This window comes from Protopterus annectens, chromosome 10.part0, assembly GCF_019279795.1.
Source record: "Protopterus annectens isolate FY-2018-M chromosome 10.part0, PAN1.0, whole genome shotgun sequence".
Taxonomy (NCBI): Eukaryota; Metazoa; Chordata; order Ceratodontiformes; family Protopteridae; genus Protopterus; species Protopterus annectens.
In genome coordinates, this window is record NC_056744.1 from 798,029,538 (window position 1) to 798,049,063 (window position 19,526).

The following is a 19,526-nucleotide window of genomic DNA, read 5'->3' on the forward strand; positions in this document are numbered from 1 at the left end:
TGGGTTATTTCTAGGTGACTGACATCAGCAGGAGTGATGACATGGGCAATGGGAAGTGCAGTATGTGTGTGAATGAGCCATAAATCATTCCTCTGGAAACATACACACACACACACAAACACACACACACACACACACACACACACACACACACACACACACACACACACACACACACACTCAGTCACACACAACTTTACATTTGACAGGACTGGGTATACAAATGCTAGATGAATACTGATTTTTACTATTGTGTTACACAGTTATCACAGACAGCACAGACACTATAGGGCTGAGGGCTACCAAAAGGAATGTCTACAGTGACTGACATCAGCACATCATGTGATATTGGCCAATTGGATGTGTGGTGAGTGGGACAGTCCTTATAATGGAATTCACTCTGTCACTCTCTGTCTCTCTTTCCCCACATCTCTGTGCATGCATGTTTGACATATTATAGTGTACTGGCCTTGGATATGTGTGAGTATTCCTATCCAATGTGTGTGCAAAGCATGAATGGTGTACAATTTGGTGTGTGTGCACAGACATCTGCGAATGACAAATATGTATATTCCACTGTGTTGTCAGACATGGGCTTCATTTCTCTAAGTGTTGGAGCATGCCCAGTATGACCTTCTGTATTGAGTGTGTGTATCCATTCCAGGTAGGGATGTACTCCAGTCCAGGGTTTGGTGTTCTACACCTATAGCTAGCAACCTGTTTCTGCAGGATATCTGTAGATAGGTTGACAATATGGAGTCAAAATGGGTAAGAGATAGTGGGATACTGTAACTATTGCTGTCTGTGCTGCTTATGTTACATGGTTGGTGTTAGCAGTGATATTCAGACATATGTACTGTTCTACACTGTGATGTATTATGTCATCAACTACAGATAGATATACTTATTTGCTCACAGTTATTTCCTGGGAAATACAAGATGAATGAAGCTGGGTCCAGTATTGTGGTCCACAGCCTACAAATTCTTGCACACTCATGCCATTCTGGTGGGGTAGCTGCAGACACTTGCTGATGGGTCTGTGTAAATGTTCCAGCACCTTGGTATTATGGTGGCTGAAGATCCCCTTCTTGTACATATATCGACTTAACAGAATGGCCATATCCTGCTGTGGCCATACCTCTCAGATGTACAGATTCACTCAGGTTACCCAGAGGCAGGACTCATATATCTGGTCAGTTCCCCTTCACATTGTGGTTTATGAGAAGGTTTGTAGCCACCCATTACTGGGTATGCAGGCAGGGGTAGTATGGGCACACATCAGAGTTTCAGAGTTCACACACACCATGACGTCCATGCTTCTACACTCCCCACTCTGTTATTCTAGCCTCTTCCTAACATTATGCGAGTGATATCTGAGAAGCATCCTTATAGTTGTCCCTTCATCCCAGTGGTATTTAGGGGTTGGTCCACAGTTCATGCAGTAGGACATGGTGGGCATGCTACTGGGATTTGTCAACATGGCCTTGCATTTGTGTTCTGTTGACTGTGTTAGGTTGTTAGTTGGGACCCCATGAGATACCATACATCGGCACTACAGATGAGGCACAGGCCTTTGACAAAGGACTGTAGGCCATTTGGTAGCAATGCAGGCCATCTGTAGCAGGCCAGTGCATTCTGTCACTCCTACATTCCCAGCCTGTGAGCCAGTAGATTTCCCTGGGGTGACAGGGTAAGAATGTGAGGTATTAATGGCAATAGTTCCTGTCCATATTAATTCATTGGTCTGGATGCAGGTAGGGTGCTGCTTATAGCTAGGGATACACCTGCATGGGACACCTCTTCAGCATGCTGCATTCTGTGGGTATTCCCAAACAGAAGTGGGGTCATACTGTACTCATTCCCAACAGCAAGGATATGACCTGTGATAAACCTGTGGCTGATGGTAGGGTGAGCTGAGTGCATGTGTGATACGGAAGCTACTTGCAGCTGACTCACAGATATACCTGGGACATTACCCTTATGCTGCCTTGTGCGAGGACATAGGCAGTCTCTCATTACTTGATAACTGTGCCTTTTGTGGTCTGCCAGTGATTGTCCAGACTACATCAGTATTACATATTACACGGACAATTAATGTGCTGCTAACCTGTATGTACAATTCCAAAGTTGTGTGCAGCTGACAGTTACATTTTATGTACTCTGTCTAGGATACTTCCACCTGTGTATATGCATGGGCCCACATTCGTGGCATGTCCATCTTCCAGACGGTGATGGATATTAACATCTGGACAGTGAGTATGGATGACTGCTGACATGGGTATTGTTGAGAAGCATTGTGGTTGGCACTGCAGTTGTCAGAACATGGCACTGTCATCTACAGTACTGCCCATTGGCCACCGAGACACACCCCTCTATGCTTACATGCTGACCACTTCCAGACAATATTGAACAAGCAACAACCTAACACACAGACCCCTGCATATTGTACACATGCAACAATCTATCCTGTAGATTGGGCCAGCTCGGGTAATCTGTGCTCCACTGTTATTATTCCTCACAATTACATGTTACTGCATTTCTACATAGGATTGTGTGTGGGGGGGGCACACCTGACAACTTTAAACATTTATTATGACTGTACTGGTATTTCAGGAACTCAGTTGGTTTCCATTTCATTTTGTATTCTGACCTATCATGCAGAATGGAGGCATATCAGTAGAGTACAGACCTTAGGTTTTATTGACCTATATTTCAGTTTCAGACTTCTTACCCTTCAAAACTAACATACAACTGCCAGACCTGTTGTAGTCTGTCTGTGTAAGTCTGGAGGGGGGCTGTTCACCATTGCCATCAATTGGAGGCCTTAGCCCAGCCTTTCTTTACGGTCATCTACACCTTTCCTGCTGGCTGAGGCTGGTGGTGGGTATGTGAGCATCACTGACATGCATGTGTGTGTCCTATGGACACACATTTGGGCCACAACATGTACTGCAGTGGGATTTGTTACCTTGTCTAGTACTACCTAGTATGTTGACACCAGTATTTGTTATGGATTTCATGCTGCCCATATAGGTATCCACTATCTGCTGCCATCTCATTCAGCCACCCGATTCTCTTGCATGCTCACGTCCATACCATAGATACAACTATCAGAACATACTACTCTATTCAGCAATTGATAGGAAGAGTGACTTACCTTGTGGCTGTGCAAGTATTGAGGATAGTGCTGGAGGGCTGACTATGTCGGATGCACATAGTACACTCCCTATACATGGTAAAGCACAGGTAGTGTCATGTTTGGCATCCCTTTTACAGTATGTACAAGTCAGAAAGAGGTATCATTCCCTGGGTCCCTCCCGTGTCAGTGTATGTGCTATGCGTTGCCTCTTTGCCAAGGCCTGAGCATACTGAGCACGTCTTCTTCTGCCTACATGGGCAAGCTCAGGTAGTTTCTCCTCTGAGTCCCTCTGTGCCTGTGATGGCCTTGGCAATGGTGGGGGGCTGTGTGGCCTTGCCCCGTGCTGTTCCTGCTGCAGCCGTTTCCATAGAATCATACTGTGTAACATGGCACATACTATTAACATTTGTGTACATGTAGCTGGTGAGTACTGTAAGGCTCCACCTGATACGTCCAGTCAGCGGAACCATGACTTGAGCATCCCAAACACACGCTCTATTATGATTCTGGTTTGTGCATGTGCCTCATTATGGAGTTCTTATTCAGGTGTGTGTGCATTTCTGAGGGGTATCATCAGCCACGGCTCCAGTACATAGCCAGCATCCCCCATTAGGTGGCCATATGGGATGTCCCCACTGGCAAATGACTGGTACAGCTGTGTCATATGCCAGATGTGGGAGTCATGATACCTTCCAGGGCTGCCAGCATACACATTCAAGATACTGCCCTGGGCATCACACATGACCTGGCAGTTGATGGAGGGGAAGCCCTTGCGGTTTATGTAGACCCTACCCTGCTTGCCAGGTGGTGCTTTGATGTGTTTGCGCATGCAGTCTATAGCGCCCACTAACCTCAGTGTATTCTGCTATTTGGTGGAAGAGACGCATATTGCTGGTCAATGCCTCACGGGTGTTGAGGAAATATATGTGCTCACTGGCATGTGCTGACATGTCATCTGGGAACTGGTGGAGTACCCTGGATGTTGATGCCTGTGAGATCCCCATGATATCCCCAGTTGCCCTTTGGAAGGTACCTGTGGCTAGTATACATAAGCCTACACATACCTTGGTATCCACTGGGATGGGTTCCCCTCTGTTGGTTCTGTGTGTGAGGTGTGGCTGGCACAGCTCAACAATTTCCTGTAGAATGTCCCTGTCCACCCTATAGTGCTCCACTATCTCCAGCTCATGTAACCCCTGGTAGGATACCCTGGGTCTGTACACTCTTCTCTTCCTCCTCACTGTGGGTTGGTCATCAGCATCATCCTCACCACCCTCAGCCTCTTGCACATATTGATGTATGAGAGTGACAGCAGCCCATAACATTTTGTTAGTTTTGTCAGGTAAAATTTCTCCATCTGTGTACACGATGGTGTAGAGTTTGTGGGGAAAAAAACATATTGGAAGGTGTTTGCATAGGTTATAGTAATGTGCTAGGCTGTTCCATGTGTAATTGGATGATTCTGATACATTTTACCTGCCAGCTATGCTAGTTCTCCTTGAGTGCCTTCCTACTGCTGTTTTCCCTTCCCATTGCCTTCCTGTTTAAGCCCCGAGGCACACTGCGCATACCCAGTGCTCAGATGTGAACAGAGCTGCAATTTCCTGTTCTTGTTTTTTTTTTGTTTAATACCCGGTGCTTGGTGTGCACACTTGTTTAGGCAATGTAAACACTGCTAGGCATCCTCAGACACACCCCCTTCCTTAGCTGTGCTTTGCTAAGGGCAAACACGGGCCACAGAGCTCCAGTAAGCTTACAGCATGCATGACACTCCCCCTTATGAGGTCATCCACCTCTTAGACTTATACAATGGTGTTGCTGCACCTACATGGTTGGGTGCAAGCTAACACTTAGAGGAAATCTGTGATTCAGTAAAATTTCCCTCATTTGCATAAACCAGAATGCTAATTCCTAGTTACCACACTCACACTCAGCCTTCCCCCTTAGCAACCACTATTCCCTGGTACTGCTGTCTTATGCATGCCATTGACTATTATGGCAAAATGCTGATTTGCGTTTAAAAGCTTATTTCCACATTTCTGTCTTATTTTCGGGCCGATCCCATTTGCGCACCTCTGCCCTATGCTTAAATGACTGAGATCAGCCAAAAAAAAAAAAGTTGTTTTTTATAATTTTGCAACTATTTCTCATGCCAATGGCCATATATCTTTACATTGGCATGCCTACTACATTGAATACATGCTTTCTTTTGAGCTGTCATGCCTCCGTTTTGTAATTTGCAGAAATGTATTCAGTTAGTAACGTCTCAGGGGCTTGTTCCTGGATCGCTCTGCAGTCATATTGCATGCATCAGCTCTTGCACTATTCAGGCACTCCATGCAGAGCTTGCTGAATCTGAGGGAATGTCAGAAATGAAAATTTTTTAATATCACGATGTCAAACTTCAGTTTTCCAACATCCGCATTCAACTTTATTCAAAACAGCTGTAGGTGATGTCAGACATCCAGGCTATACAGCTTAACATGCCATTAGACGTTCACTTTTACAGCACATGTTTTTACTGTTTTGCAGGGGCCAAGCCCCCCTGCCCCCCCACACCCCCTGCAAATTATATATACCAACTCTGAGATTGCACTACAGTGAGGAAAGGGGTAATTTCCTTCATCCTCACTGTACTGTGATCTCCATTCAAAATGCCAATCTCATAATAATGAATCACGCTTTACATTCGTTATTATGAGCTTGTACTACTCCAGCTCGGGATTGTGCAACTTTGAAACTGTACTTTCCTTGAACTGATGTTTGATCAGAAGCATTTCCAGCTTTTGATAGTAAACCGTTCCAGAGGGTCTATATTACGACACCGAAATGGCTAAACACCGAACGCTGTTTCAGTGACACATAGAGAGTGAACTACAAGTTAAGTGAATGGCCAGATCACCAATTTTTTTCCTAGGGAAAAAAATCTGTAGGCCACCCAGATACAACATACCAGTTCAAACATTACAAAGTGGGGGGCTTCGCACCCCCACACTCACCAATGTGGGGAGCCATGCCCCCCACCTCCCCTAACTAAATATACCAACTCTGAGATCGCACTACAGTGGGAAAAGGGCAAATTCACAGCAAGAGCCAAGCAATTTTTTTCCCTAGGAAAAAAAATTGGTGAGCTGGCAGTTCACTTAACTTGTAGTTCACTCTTTATGTGTCACTGAAATGGAATTTAGATGTTCGGTGTTTAGCCGTTTCAGTGTCGTAATATAGACCCACTGCAGAGTATGTTATGAATGGTTACATACATGTATGCTGTGTTCTGTATGTCAGCAGTGCTGATTTCAATCTTTTAGACTTCTTGTACAGTTTTGAAAAAAACAGTTTGAAGGTATACATGATAAGACCTCAAAACTGGTGCAAATATTTAAAATTATTTTATTTGTTGCTCTTCTTAGTGAAGGCATATTCATTATGCAACTGGTTGAAAAATGCATAACTAGAATAAGAGTCCAAAAATGCTAAATAAAATGTGTGCAAAAACTGTATAACGAATGCAATAGTGGAGGCTTCTCTAAACAAGAAGTACTTAAATAGTTATCTTCAGCAATAATAAGTTGTCTAGCTTAATTTATGTGACTATAACACTGATTTAAAATATTGACATATATGCGATGCAGAGACTTGAGAAGCATAAAATTAAAACCATAGTAGTTGCTAAATAGTCTGTAAAAATTTAATTTGATTTTTTTAGAAGACTTGAAAGTAACTAAAATCATAGTGAAAGCTATTTTGCATGTATATGGGGCACTGTGGTTTTTCTATCAAATGTTGTTGCCAAATATGTTAAAAGATTAAATAACTTTGAAGCTTTCTAAGTTCAGTCAGGATGATACATTTGAAAATGAAGTTTCATATGAAAGTGATGATTATTATAAATATACACTGTGGATATGTATTCTCCTTCTAAATGTTCCACCCATGTTTCTTTTTCACTAGTTTGTATAGCTCATTTCCTGAAAAATAACATTTATTAATTAAGAAAACCAAGCTATTCTAAGGATATATGAGCCAAGTATAGACATTTCTACAAATACAAAAAGCTTGATATTTGACATAGTGCAGTCTTGCTTTTTTTAAATCTTAATTGATTTATCCAACATTTTTACATTTGGCTGCACACTAAAGAGACAGTAGATGCTTTTACTGTTACAGGCAGCTAGAATAGCAATATTCTGTAAGTGCTTATACATGCAATTGTTCAAATGGCTGTAGGTTTCAGGGAAATATTATGAGTGGGAATGACAAATATAGCTACAATATAATGAAAAGCTAATGCACTTATGTCTCCAAAAAGGAATACAAAGAGGTTGCCCAACAGTGTTTTAATGCACAATAAGTTCATGTTTTATATAGTTTATGTATGCATGCAGTTTTGGATTTTTTAATAATTAATATGATAAAATATTTTCAAAGAGTACTTATTCATAAAATATTTTGTATAATACTTATTTTGCCTTCAGTTTTATGGAACATAACCTTTTTCTGGCCAAAGAACAGTAAAATTAATTGCATGTCTCACAAGCACAGTTTTAAGAAATATAGATGCTGTCAAATTGATAAGGACAGTATTTGCTGATATCTTGCAAAACATCAACTTCATTCAATTGATGAAGTTTAATTAGTCTGGCTTACCTCCTATTTCTTACAGGAAAAAATAGTAGAAATATTATGTCTGTATCTGAGGCCTTTATGTATCAATAAAGAAAGCATTCTCTATTGTAATGGAAATTGGCGTCTTACAGGGATCCATAATGGTACCCCTGTGTTCAGAAATGGCCTCTTAATCTACAGCACCTATCCTGTACCAACCTCATCCTATCCTGTCTGTAAATTATATAGTTATGGCTTAAGCAGGAACAGAAAAGCACGAGTGTCATGATAGTCTAGCGCTTAACAGCATCTCTCAGCATTTTCAGAGCAATACTGCTAGTAACTGTGTAAAAAATAAATACTATGACATATTTTAGACTTAATAAAAATAGCTACCCTATCCTGGACCAACAATCTCTGATTTCTGACATAAATAAAATTAGAAAATCAGATACAAATTTACTGGCAAGCAAGTCCTGTTCTCATATCTGAAGCTAGTATGGCTACCAGGAGAAGAGCCTTAGTATTATAGCTGGAGTACTGCTACCTAACAGGACAGTGCTTTCTCAATGAGAACTCGAGCTGTCTCTAATAATTATATTATAGCATGTGCACATTTATACCACATACCTCTTACAAGGAAGTGTAGGTTAGTCCAGAAACTAAAATGACTTCTCAGGCAAAGTGAATCAGTTTAACTGTCAGCTCCCAGGTTATTATGATATGACTTGTCCTTAGGGTACTGTCAACAGAATCTGACAGTGAGGTTAAATGACAGTGTGTTCCCTTTTTATTCACAATTCCCAGGCTAAGGCTCACAGCTGGAGCTCTAAACTTTGTAGTTAATATACTTTCATCTTGGAGGAGTATTTTTTTCATCTTTATCAGTCTAAGTTACATAAATTTCATAGTCGGCATAAACTGTCACTATTTTTATAGGAGCACCTATCCTAATATTAGATTATACCTGGTAATGCAAATAATGCTCTCTACCTTTAAAGGGTTCATAAAGCATTCAGAATGGGTTTTTATTCTGATGCATTATACATAACTTTATTCTGATTACTTTGTATGATGAAAGCTGCTCATTTAGCCCAGTCATGAATACATCTAATACACCTGTAACATTCATCATACACTATACAATTCCCACTTATTACAGCATATTGTAAAATGCTTACTTGTGTGTAAGCATCATGTGTGAAAACTGTCCTGTAAAATCAGTATACCTACCTGTTAAAACAGTCAAACATAAACTGATAAGTAAGGTATCAGAGTAGCACAACTCATTCCTTCATTGAAACAAGAAGCATCTAAAGAGCAGCCACAATCCAAAACTGGAAAAACACAACTCTTTATTACATATTGAACTCTACATTATAAGTATCCCCACATCACACTAAGTGGTTTGTATTTTTTTTCTATTTTCTGCACCCCCAAATGACATGGAAGGGGTTGCCATTCTAAGGTGAATTTGCTTTACATCCTAGCCTTCTTTAGCTCAAAATATATCTCAGATACTTGTAAGGTTATATCACAGAAGTAAAATGTCTTCCATACTTCTGTCTCTGTACTGATTATTATGATTTCTTGGCTTCTTTAACTATATATTCAAGAAGGCCAGGTTATCCTTTTTTCAGTATCTTCCCCTGATTTTTAATAGTGTCATAGGTAAGTACTAAACTAGCTGCCCTTGTGGGCCATTTTGAGCATAACCAATTTCCCCTCAAAGGTGTCCATCTACAAAATGGCATTATGAGGTCTGTTTAAATACAGAATTGAAACATTCACTATCATAATTCCTTCTGGTTAAGTTCTTGTTTTATTTCCAGCACATAGTTTCTGACTGACATATAAAGATGGTCATGCAGCTGAAAATTCACTCTTAAAAGATTAACTTAGCAATTACTTCCGAATGTATAGACATTTTGTTAACCCTGTAGTGAGATTATTGACTAGTATTACTACTACTGCAGATTATTGTGTCATCATTGATGTAATTATTTTGTTTCCTTAAGTATGTAAGTGTCTTAGACATAGCTATCCAACCCATACTCAATAACCTGACCAAAACAGTACCTATGTAGTGAAATAGAAGTTGTGAAAAATGCCATAAGAAATAGTGTAAGATTCCATGCAATGCCAACAAGGTGTACAGAGAGACTGCAGATTCAAATGCAGGGTGGAAACTGATGGAGTGATACTTAAATCATGTTTACTTTAGGCATCATATGTTTGATGCTACATTAAATGCAAGAAAAAAAACTATGTGAAGAAACTTTCTTGAAAGTTTGGAGATGGAAATAGGAGTCCTGTCCATAGTATTTTGTAGGAGTTCTGACTTCTTTCTTTATACTTATAGGTGTATGATTCCAGAAATATTTACACTTTTTCCATTTATTCACTGAAGTTTGTGGGATTATAGTTTAATGCCTGCATTGCTTGATGGTCATAGTTAACTGTCATTTAAAAAGCTGTCAAATTTTATTTTTTATACTGCGGTAGTGGTGCTGTGGTAGCGTTGTCGCCTCACAGTAAGATGTTGCCCTGTTCAATTCCCAGTTAGAGCGTCTTCTGTGTGGAGACATGCTTGAATGGGCATGCCTTCGTTGAAGGTTGTGCGTCAAGGTTGGCAACTCGGCACATAAAAATCCACTGCCAATCATTAGCGGACCGGAGTTCCGCTGTGGCGACCCCTAACCAGGAAAAGCCAAAAGACACAACATTTTGTTTTCTGCAGAAATAGATATACAGCCTTGAATCAATCGGTGATAGCAATTCTTAGAGTGCCACTTAATGAGGAAAATAGCATGATTTCTGTTTCTTTTCCTCACTAAGTGATAATTATTACTGTAGAATGAGGCTATATTTTGAGGTCAGAATGGATTAGCCATGGATATTGCTCAGGTATGTCTTGCGTCACTATAATTCACCAATCAGTTGCCAGGTCTAATCATGATATAGCTTCTGATAACCCCTCAAAAGATCCATCCTTTAAAAAAATTAAATATCAGCATCAGAAGAAATACTACTCTATAATTAAAGAAACATGAGACACTACATTAATGAAACCGATATTCATGCACATGCTCATAAGGCACTTAATTTCTAGCACATATCCTGAGCTCCTGCAAAAGAATCTTTATGATATTTTTAAACATCCGCATGTCTACTGCTGTTTGTCTTAGCATACACTATGCAACAATTGTAGACTCTAGTGAAAACAAGTGAGACAGAACTGGGCAGCCACAGTCATTACAACAGTTAATATGTGCTCCACTAGGGAATAAGAAGGTGATAAACACTTAAATATGAATATCATGGAAATGAACACTTAAATATGAATATCTTGCAAATCACGCATGCTCGTGCACACACACACACACACACACACACACACACACACACACACACACACACACACACACACACACACACACACAAAACTGTTTCCATTTCATTACCTATTCTAAGTTGAATCAACTGTTTTGACACCTGACTGCCTTTGTAAGCCTTCTCACCACAGATCAGCAATCCATAAACTCAAATGTTTGTGGGAAAATGGACATGACAACCAAAACAAAGACAGAAAGTCTACATAAAACATTCAGAGTCAACTAAGCAGTACAGTTGGAAAGAACAAAGTATATACTTTAAAACTAGACTTTCCTGGAGCAGTCATGTGGTTATTGATGGCAATGGGTTCTTCTTTATAAAGGTGGAAGAATTCTGTTTATTTCTACCGCCACATTATGCTTATATTGTTTTATGTGTGTCTGGGGTGAAGTCCATTTCTTTCATAGCTTTACAGAAGCTTAATTCTTTCCATTCTGTGCTGGAACTTCCCATTACCATATACTACAATACACATACTTGCCAATATTGCTTTTGAATATTATTAGTGAGGATCTTAACCTAATAATGATTGGAAGTTTATTTCAAAGTTTTAGAAGTTACTGGATTGTGAAACCATCCCTTTTTCTGTTATTTTTGTTATTCTTAGCAACATGTTGCAGGACATTACATTAACTTTTCGGAGACTAACGCTTGGAGTTTATGAGGCAACTGATTTCAACAAGTAGGGAATAGCCTGGGTTTTGTTTAAAAAATGTTGCTATTACGTAAGGTGATCTTTGGGGGTTTATTAAGACAATATGCAGGTTTTCTTACATGAGGATTGTCTTACTAGAGGAGGAATGGTGTTCATGCAGATGTTTAAATATACTGTATACTTTGTTTAATAAAAACTGAAAAACACTATTTCTCTATGAAAGAAAAGCAGAACAGTTGCAATCAATACTTTTAAACATGTTATACTATATTTTACTCAAAGCAGGAGATCATTGGTGTTCTGTATATATGACTTCTAGAACTTAGAAAAATCTAACTGAGCTTATAATTAAGATTTTTAAGAACTTGCAATCTATTATTAGTCTTCCAGCTTTGCAATAGGTTGTTTATATAATAATCCGTATTTCTGAAAAATTAAAACCAAGATATTTCAATAGCTTTATAACAGAAATATGACTATTATGAGATACCCATCCATTTGAGCATGAGATATTGACATTTCTTCCAACACTTGAATTTGAAACAGGCAAAAATGGCTATAAAATAATTTTTGCAAGGAATCAAGGTTCCCTGTAACACTGATGTGGGGCAAGGGCCCTCCAGCTCTACTACTTACATATATTATTTACTGTATTGCTATATCTCAGGGAAAGGATAAATCTCAAAGATACCACAGCCCTAGTCTTTGAATACAAAACAGAGCAATTATACATTAGTGATTGCACATCGTAGTGCCAGTCATTAATGTCTCACAATTAAGGCTGGCACTCATTTCAGTCATATTCAGATTCTTATCCCAGAAACATCTAGACTGACTCAACAAGATGAAAAAGGATTAATAATTCATAGAGCAAACTATGGACTTTCTCATTGCAGCATTTAGCCTTTACAAAATTGTATTTTGCTCTGTTTGTTGTATTTTATAATGGTTATATGATGCCATCCAAAAAGCTACTTATTTGCTAGGTTCTTCTGAAGTTTGCAATGCTCACGGATCTGAAAATGCTCATTGGGTTTGCCTACACATACAGAATCTATGGCAATTAATTAGTAACCAAACAAACCTTTTAAAACAAACTCACCAAAATATAACATGGCAATAGTCTCTTCTACTTTAAATAAGGAAAAATCTATGTTATTAGTAATGTCATTTTAACTGGTACAATTGTATATTACTACCCACGGAGTCTGCATGTCCTCCTGTGGTAAAATTAATTTAAAGACATGCAGGTAGGTGGATGCGTGTGTGGGTGTGCCTTCCTTGAAGGTTGGGTGCTGGGCTGGCAATTTGACACTGTAAAAATTCACTGCCAATCATTAGCAGACCGGAGTTCCGCTTTGGCGACCCCTAACCGGGAAAAGCCGAAAGACAAGAGAGATGTTAAATTTAAAAGACATCTCTGTAAAATGTTTTTCTGTATTGATGTCAAGGTACCTGTTAGCATACAAATTAACTAGTAAATTAAAAATAAAACACTCATTGGCAATCTACTTCTAAGTTATAGTTTCATTATACATTTATAGTACGATCTATGATAATCTGATATCTCATATTTGAATTCCTTTGTAAATCACGTATAATAAAAGAACATTTTAAACACAGATGGCTTTTTATATTAGAAAATCCTTTATAAAAAAAACATAATTATACAATGACTGGCTATTAATATTCAAAAATAAGCACACTAATTGGCCAGCCCAATCAGCGTGCCTGTTGTAAATCCGAGAATATACCAACAGGAAAAGTCCGATCGCCTGGACTTTTTCCCATTAGTATATCTCGCAATTTTTTTCATTTTTCTTTTTTTAAAACAAACAAAAAAAGAAAACAAAAGACCTAAATTGAACAAGAGAGATGGCACAGACAAAAATAAAAGGGTAATCAGGTACATTCTGCAAAAGTATAGAAACTTACCTGATTATCCTTTTATTTTGTCTGTCCCGGCTCTCTCTCGTTTGTTAAAAGTCTCCCAGTTTCCTTTTTTTTTTGTTTTCAATTAAAAAAAAAAAAAGCAACAGAGATCTTCCTTTTTCCATAGCTTCCTTTGTACAGCACTGATGTACTGCGTAAGCGTGGGAACACAAGTCCCATATGCATGCGCAGTACATCAGAAAAAGCCACAGATACCACAAAACCCCAGAAGGGCAGCAAGGAGGCAATATACAAAGACATTATTTAAGAAAAGTAAGTATTTTTTTCTTAAATAATGTCATTGTATAATAACAATAACCAACTTTGTGGTTGTGGTATACAGAAATTTACCCACGGTTGGCTTTATTTAATCACTCCAGCTTTGCCCTCGTGATTAAACCACACCGACCATGGGTAAATCTTTAATATCCCATACCACATCATTGGTTATCGCTTAATTATTTTACTTTTAATTTCCATTGGTTTTGTTCACTTGTTACTATAATAATATTGTATTTAGTTGATATACATATGATGTTAAATTAATTTTATCCTAACAATTTAAGCTCTTGATTGCAAAGTCAATATTTTTGTTAAAAAAGGATATTGTGTCAGCTTTTCTCGCAATATATTCTTAGTATAAGTTTTTAAATCAAATCAGGATGGTCATGGCTTTGTATGTTAAGAAAAGGACCTTTAACAAGTCTATGGGATGCAGAGAATGAAGACAGTTCCTGCAGTCTGTTAGAGTAGTTTGCATGTTCCACCATTCCTATACCCCAAGACTATAAATATACTAATTCTGAGCTTGCTCAGCTTTATGTATAAGAATATTTCCTTACTTCCAGGCAGTGGCACTAAAGTTAGTATTACTACAGCTCTGATGCTATTACACATCAAAGTTTTTTTCTGCATTGTTACAGAACTCAGTGTAAGTGTTGTCAGAATAACAATGTGATCCCAACTTGATATAAACGGAGTCATATGTTATTTGTAAAAATGGTGACAAGTTGTGGCCCTGAAGAGCCTGCTGGGGAACTGCACATTTCAAGACAAGTGACTATGATAAGGCATTATCCATTTTTATCCTGAATGTTCAGTCAGCAAGGTCTTTTTGGAATGCTTGCATAGTCTTTGAATTTAATGCCTCAAGCCTACACTTCACTAAGCAATCCTTTATGGGAAATCTAATCAAAAGTACTATGTGAGCATTTCAATAGTCAAAATGTAAATATTTTATGTTGTTGAAATGATATGTGCTAAACACAAAATATTCCCATTTTTAATTTGTTTGGGAGTACAGCAAACAGTATTAACACCCTGAATTGGTAATGGGCTTTTGAGTATTGTACTTGGATTGATTTCCTCATGTTTTAATTGCAAATTGTATGACTCGGCAAATCACTCAGCTTGGCTGCCCCTACAAAATTATAGTTATGCTTAGTGAGATCACCAGTTTTAACAACAAAGAATACATCTTCTATGGTGCAGGTTATCTGACTCACTAATACTAAAATCTTTGTCTAAAATCAGCAAGCAGCTCAACAATGAATAGTTGGAAAGCACTAGGTAAACCATTCATGTGTCACAATGTTGTATCTTTCAGCTTTTCCTGGTTAGGGGTCACCACAGCGGAACTCCGGTCCGCTAATGATTGGCAGTAGATTTTTACGTACCGAGTTGCCAGCCCTGACGCACAACCTTCAACAAAGGTACGCCCATTCACGCATGTCTCCACACAGAAGACGCTTTAGCTGAGAATCGAACAGGACAACGTCTTACTGTGAGGCGGCAACACTACCGCAGCACCACCACCGCAGTTTAGGAAAGACAGTAAAGTTGTACTCACTCTAGTGTACTTGAAGGATGTTTTCTTGAGAAGGCTATAATTTGTATGGTTAAGAAGTATGGAAAAGTAAACGTAACAAGAAAAGAAAAAGGGGATCTGAAACACAAACTTCTTGTAGGACTGGAGCAAAAATTAAAAAAAAAGTGGTGATTTCTGTAGTTTTGACATATGCAGATGATATAGTTGTAGTTGATAAAAACAAAATATGCATGAGAGTAGTATTAGTGTGGCTGAATGGATGCTTAGATGAAATGGCAATCATTATCATCATCATCAGCAGCCCCCTTTTCCCATTTTCTACTTGGGGTTGGGGTGTAGTGTTAAGTGTTGCCATCTTTTTTGATTCACTGCCACACTCCTGCCATCTTTGACACTCATACCTGGCTGTTGCAGATCTTCTCAAACACAATCCATCTACCTCTTTGCTGGATGCCCTAATTTTCTCTTGCCTTCTTCCTGTCTGTCCAAATCTTCCTCAACAGATTGTCGTCTGCTTTTCTGCATGTGTGCCCAAATCACCATCATCTGTTCTCTTTGACTTGAAAAAAGATCACAGAAATGGGAATGACTTTGAATAAAGATTAAAAGTAAGGGTTTGGGGGATGTGGTGAAAATGGGGGGGGAGTATTTTTCAATGTATGAAGTATCTTTGCTAGGATAAAAGTTAGTGAAAATGATGTAGTTATGAAGCATTGGGAGGGTATGATAAAATACATGAAACAAATATGTCTTATGTGGAGTACTTATGGATTAGCACTCAATAAAAAGTTTTGTCTGGTGAATTCTGTATTAATGGGAAAATAGAAAATATGTCACATATGTATATGAGCCCAGAAAAGTATTAAAAAATTGTGAAGTTGGAGTTTTCTTTCTTATGGGGTTCATGATTAAACCCAGTGAAGAGCTGTGTTGTATATGAGTGAAGATGAAGGGGGATTGGGATTACTAAATCCAGTTGTTTATTCTTTAAACTTGTATGGAGTATTAAAGTTGGTAGAGGAAAAGAGTGAGAAATTAACAGTGAGAATGTTTAAATTTAAGTATAAAAAGTTCTGGGAGATGATAATAAAAAGGGGGAAAGAATATTTTAATGAAGAAATTAAAAATTATCAAGAAAAAATGCTAACATGGAAAATAAAACTGCTGATATAGATAAAGACAGAAAGAAAGATGTGGTATAATAATGTGATGAAACAATATTATTATGTAAATTTATCTAAATGAGCAATTAAAGCCATTATAGTAAAGAAAAATGGTGTACCTTGCACCAAGGTAGAAGAGTGTTGGGATTTCTTGAAGAGATTTGCTATAAATAAGTTACCAGTAAAGTCGAATATGCCACATAAAAAGAAAGTTAAAAGAGTCTGTTTATTTTGTAAGGTGGAAGAGACAAACTGAGCACTTTTTTGAAATGTGAAAGAGTGGTGACACTCTGGAAAAATTTTAGCTTTTCTTGGCATCATGGATAGGTGAAGATACAGTCTCTTTTTGAGAGGAGAATTGAATGCTAAGTTATTTGGATATGAAAGTGACTGGTCTGCATATTTCTCCAGCAAACCACCAATGATTATGTTCACAAAGCTCCAACTCCAGGAAACATGCTAGAAGTGGCCCAAGATACACGCTATCCCATCAGAGGGAGGGGAACATTGGAGTGAGCTCTGTTGCTAGCTTGACTATCCTGCAGGAGGAAAACTGCTCTGACTTGCCAGATGTGTGACACCTAGAGGGGGTACTAAGTGTTCCACCTGTGGAAAACAGGCTTGACAAGTATGTGCTGCCCCTGAACAACTGCAATGCCTTGAGAACTCATCACATGGATTCATGTTTCCTGTAGTTGGCAGCCTTCGGTGGAGCTCAAAAGGGTATCCATGTAAAGATGGAACCTCAAAGGAGGAGGGTAGGCCACTCCATCAGACTTGAAAGCCTGCCTGCTCCCTACCACCTGGCTCCTGCCATATAGGAATGAATGGGCTGATTGGGCACCCTGGGCAGGAATAAATGGATTATAGGACTCTTGTCTAGTTTGGAGATGCCTAACCTATGATCATGCAATATTTGAAGTAGTTTGTCTCTGCATTTACAGTAGCTACAATGATAGTGGAATGGGTCACTAGCTTCTTAGAATACCTATAGAAACACTGAGAATATTTTAGTTTCCATAACTTACGCTGCCTTGTACTAAATGTAAGTTGTCATCAATTCTGCATTTTAGTCTTATTTCAGACGAAACACCTAATACACAAGTGTTTTCAGATAATCAGAGTTATGGTTCTAGCAAGTCTATGTACATGCCTTGCCCCCACACTGTCTTAATTAGGTGTCACATACAGCAGCTCTTTAATTATTTGTGGCTAACAACTGGCACTTTACAAACAATGTAAAGCAAAGTCAAGCAACTTCTTATATTCTATACAATCCATACTCTTCTAGTTACATGGATAACAGCAACACTTTGCCGGCCAAAAAATAAAAAAAACAATAGTTAGCAAGTTACCAGTTTGTTTATATAGTATTGAACTACAACTTAGCCCATCTCTCCATACAAAAATTTCTGCAACAGCAAATGTTTTAGAAAAGAGTTTCACTTTAGCATTTGTGTGCTTCATAGCACTTTCATCAGCTCAGCAAGTCCCTGGGCCAGATTATTGAATGGCTATACTAAGTGCAGCTGTTGTTAACACAGTGTGGTGCACCACAAACATGATAGCACACTATCTGGTATTCATTAAATATCTCTACACTTAATTTAGAGCCTCTAAACTATGGTAAACAACAGAATATGCTAATAAAAGCATAAATAATTTAATTACATATTAATTAGCCAGTCCAACATAGCAAAGCTATTCAGTATTCAATAACCATTTGCCCATAAATCCAAAACTCTTTGGATTGTAGCCACAATTACATTTAGAAAAAAATATTAAGGATTGTTTGTTGCCATCATTAACATGTATATGCAACAGGATTTAAATCAAAGAGCTGCTTCTGCTGCTGCTACGACTGCTTCCAGACCTCTGCCAAGAAAAAAGGTATCTATACCTGTTTGACTTATTATGGACTGCATGACACAGAAATCTTTGAGCAATACTGGGTAGATAGGGAAACAGTAGAGGAAATATGTAACCTCTTCTTCCCTTATCTGTTTGAAAAAAAGAGTTAGATAACTGCTTAGTCCCCTATACAAGTAGTTATATGGCTGTAAGATGAGACATCTCTCATGTGTCTGGTGACATCAATAGTAGTGTATGACTGATGTCTGTAATATCTAGCTATGAACTTTGCCTAATAATGTGCATCAAGCATTTCACTTCCCCACACATATGTGCAACTATAAGTACATAAAAAATGTGCAAAGGACAGGACATAGTCATCATCACTGGCACAAGTTGGTGGTGGTGATACTTGAGGGCAAGCCTAACACCAAAGAAGAGAGTGTAGATTTTTGAATTGTAATGCATACTTGGAAGTTATGCAGTATACACACCGGCGTTTTCCTCCAGAAGCAACATCTATGATTCAGTATGAACCCTCTGCTGAGGTAATGGGGTTCTCTGACAATGGATAAGAACTCCTCAGTTTCAGTCACTGGTGGTTTGTTAGCAGGAACCACCCCCTCTCTGAGACTCATATTTCTGGCCAAGTTACGTTATTAAATCACTGGTCCTATGTCAGATTTTCAGACAGGTATGACTATGGTCTCTTATACAAGTTATATGGGTGACCATCTGCCTCCAGATATGGTCACAGAAGTACCTGTTACCTCTGCCTTTTTCTAAGAGGAAGGAGCTATGTAGATGCAGTGTATGGACAACAAGTTCATTCTCTGCTTCATTGTATGGCATTTTACAGTATGCAGATGCCTTTGGCACCATAGCTCTCTATAAGTTGAAACATAAAATAAATGTAAGATACGCAATTATGATATAAGTAATTGTTAAAACAATATT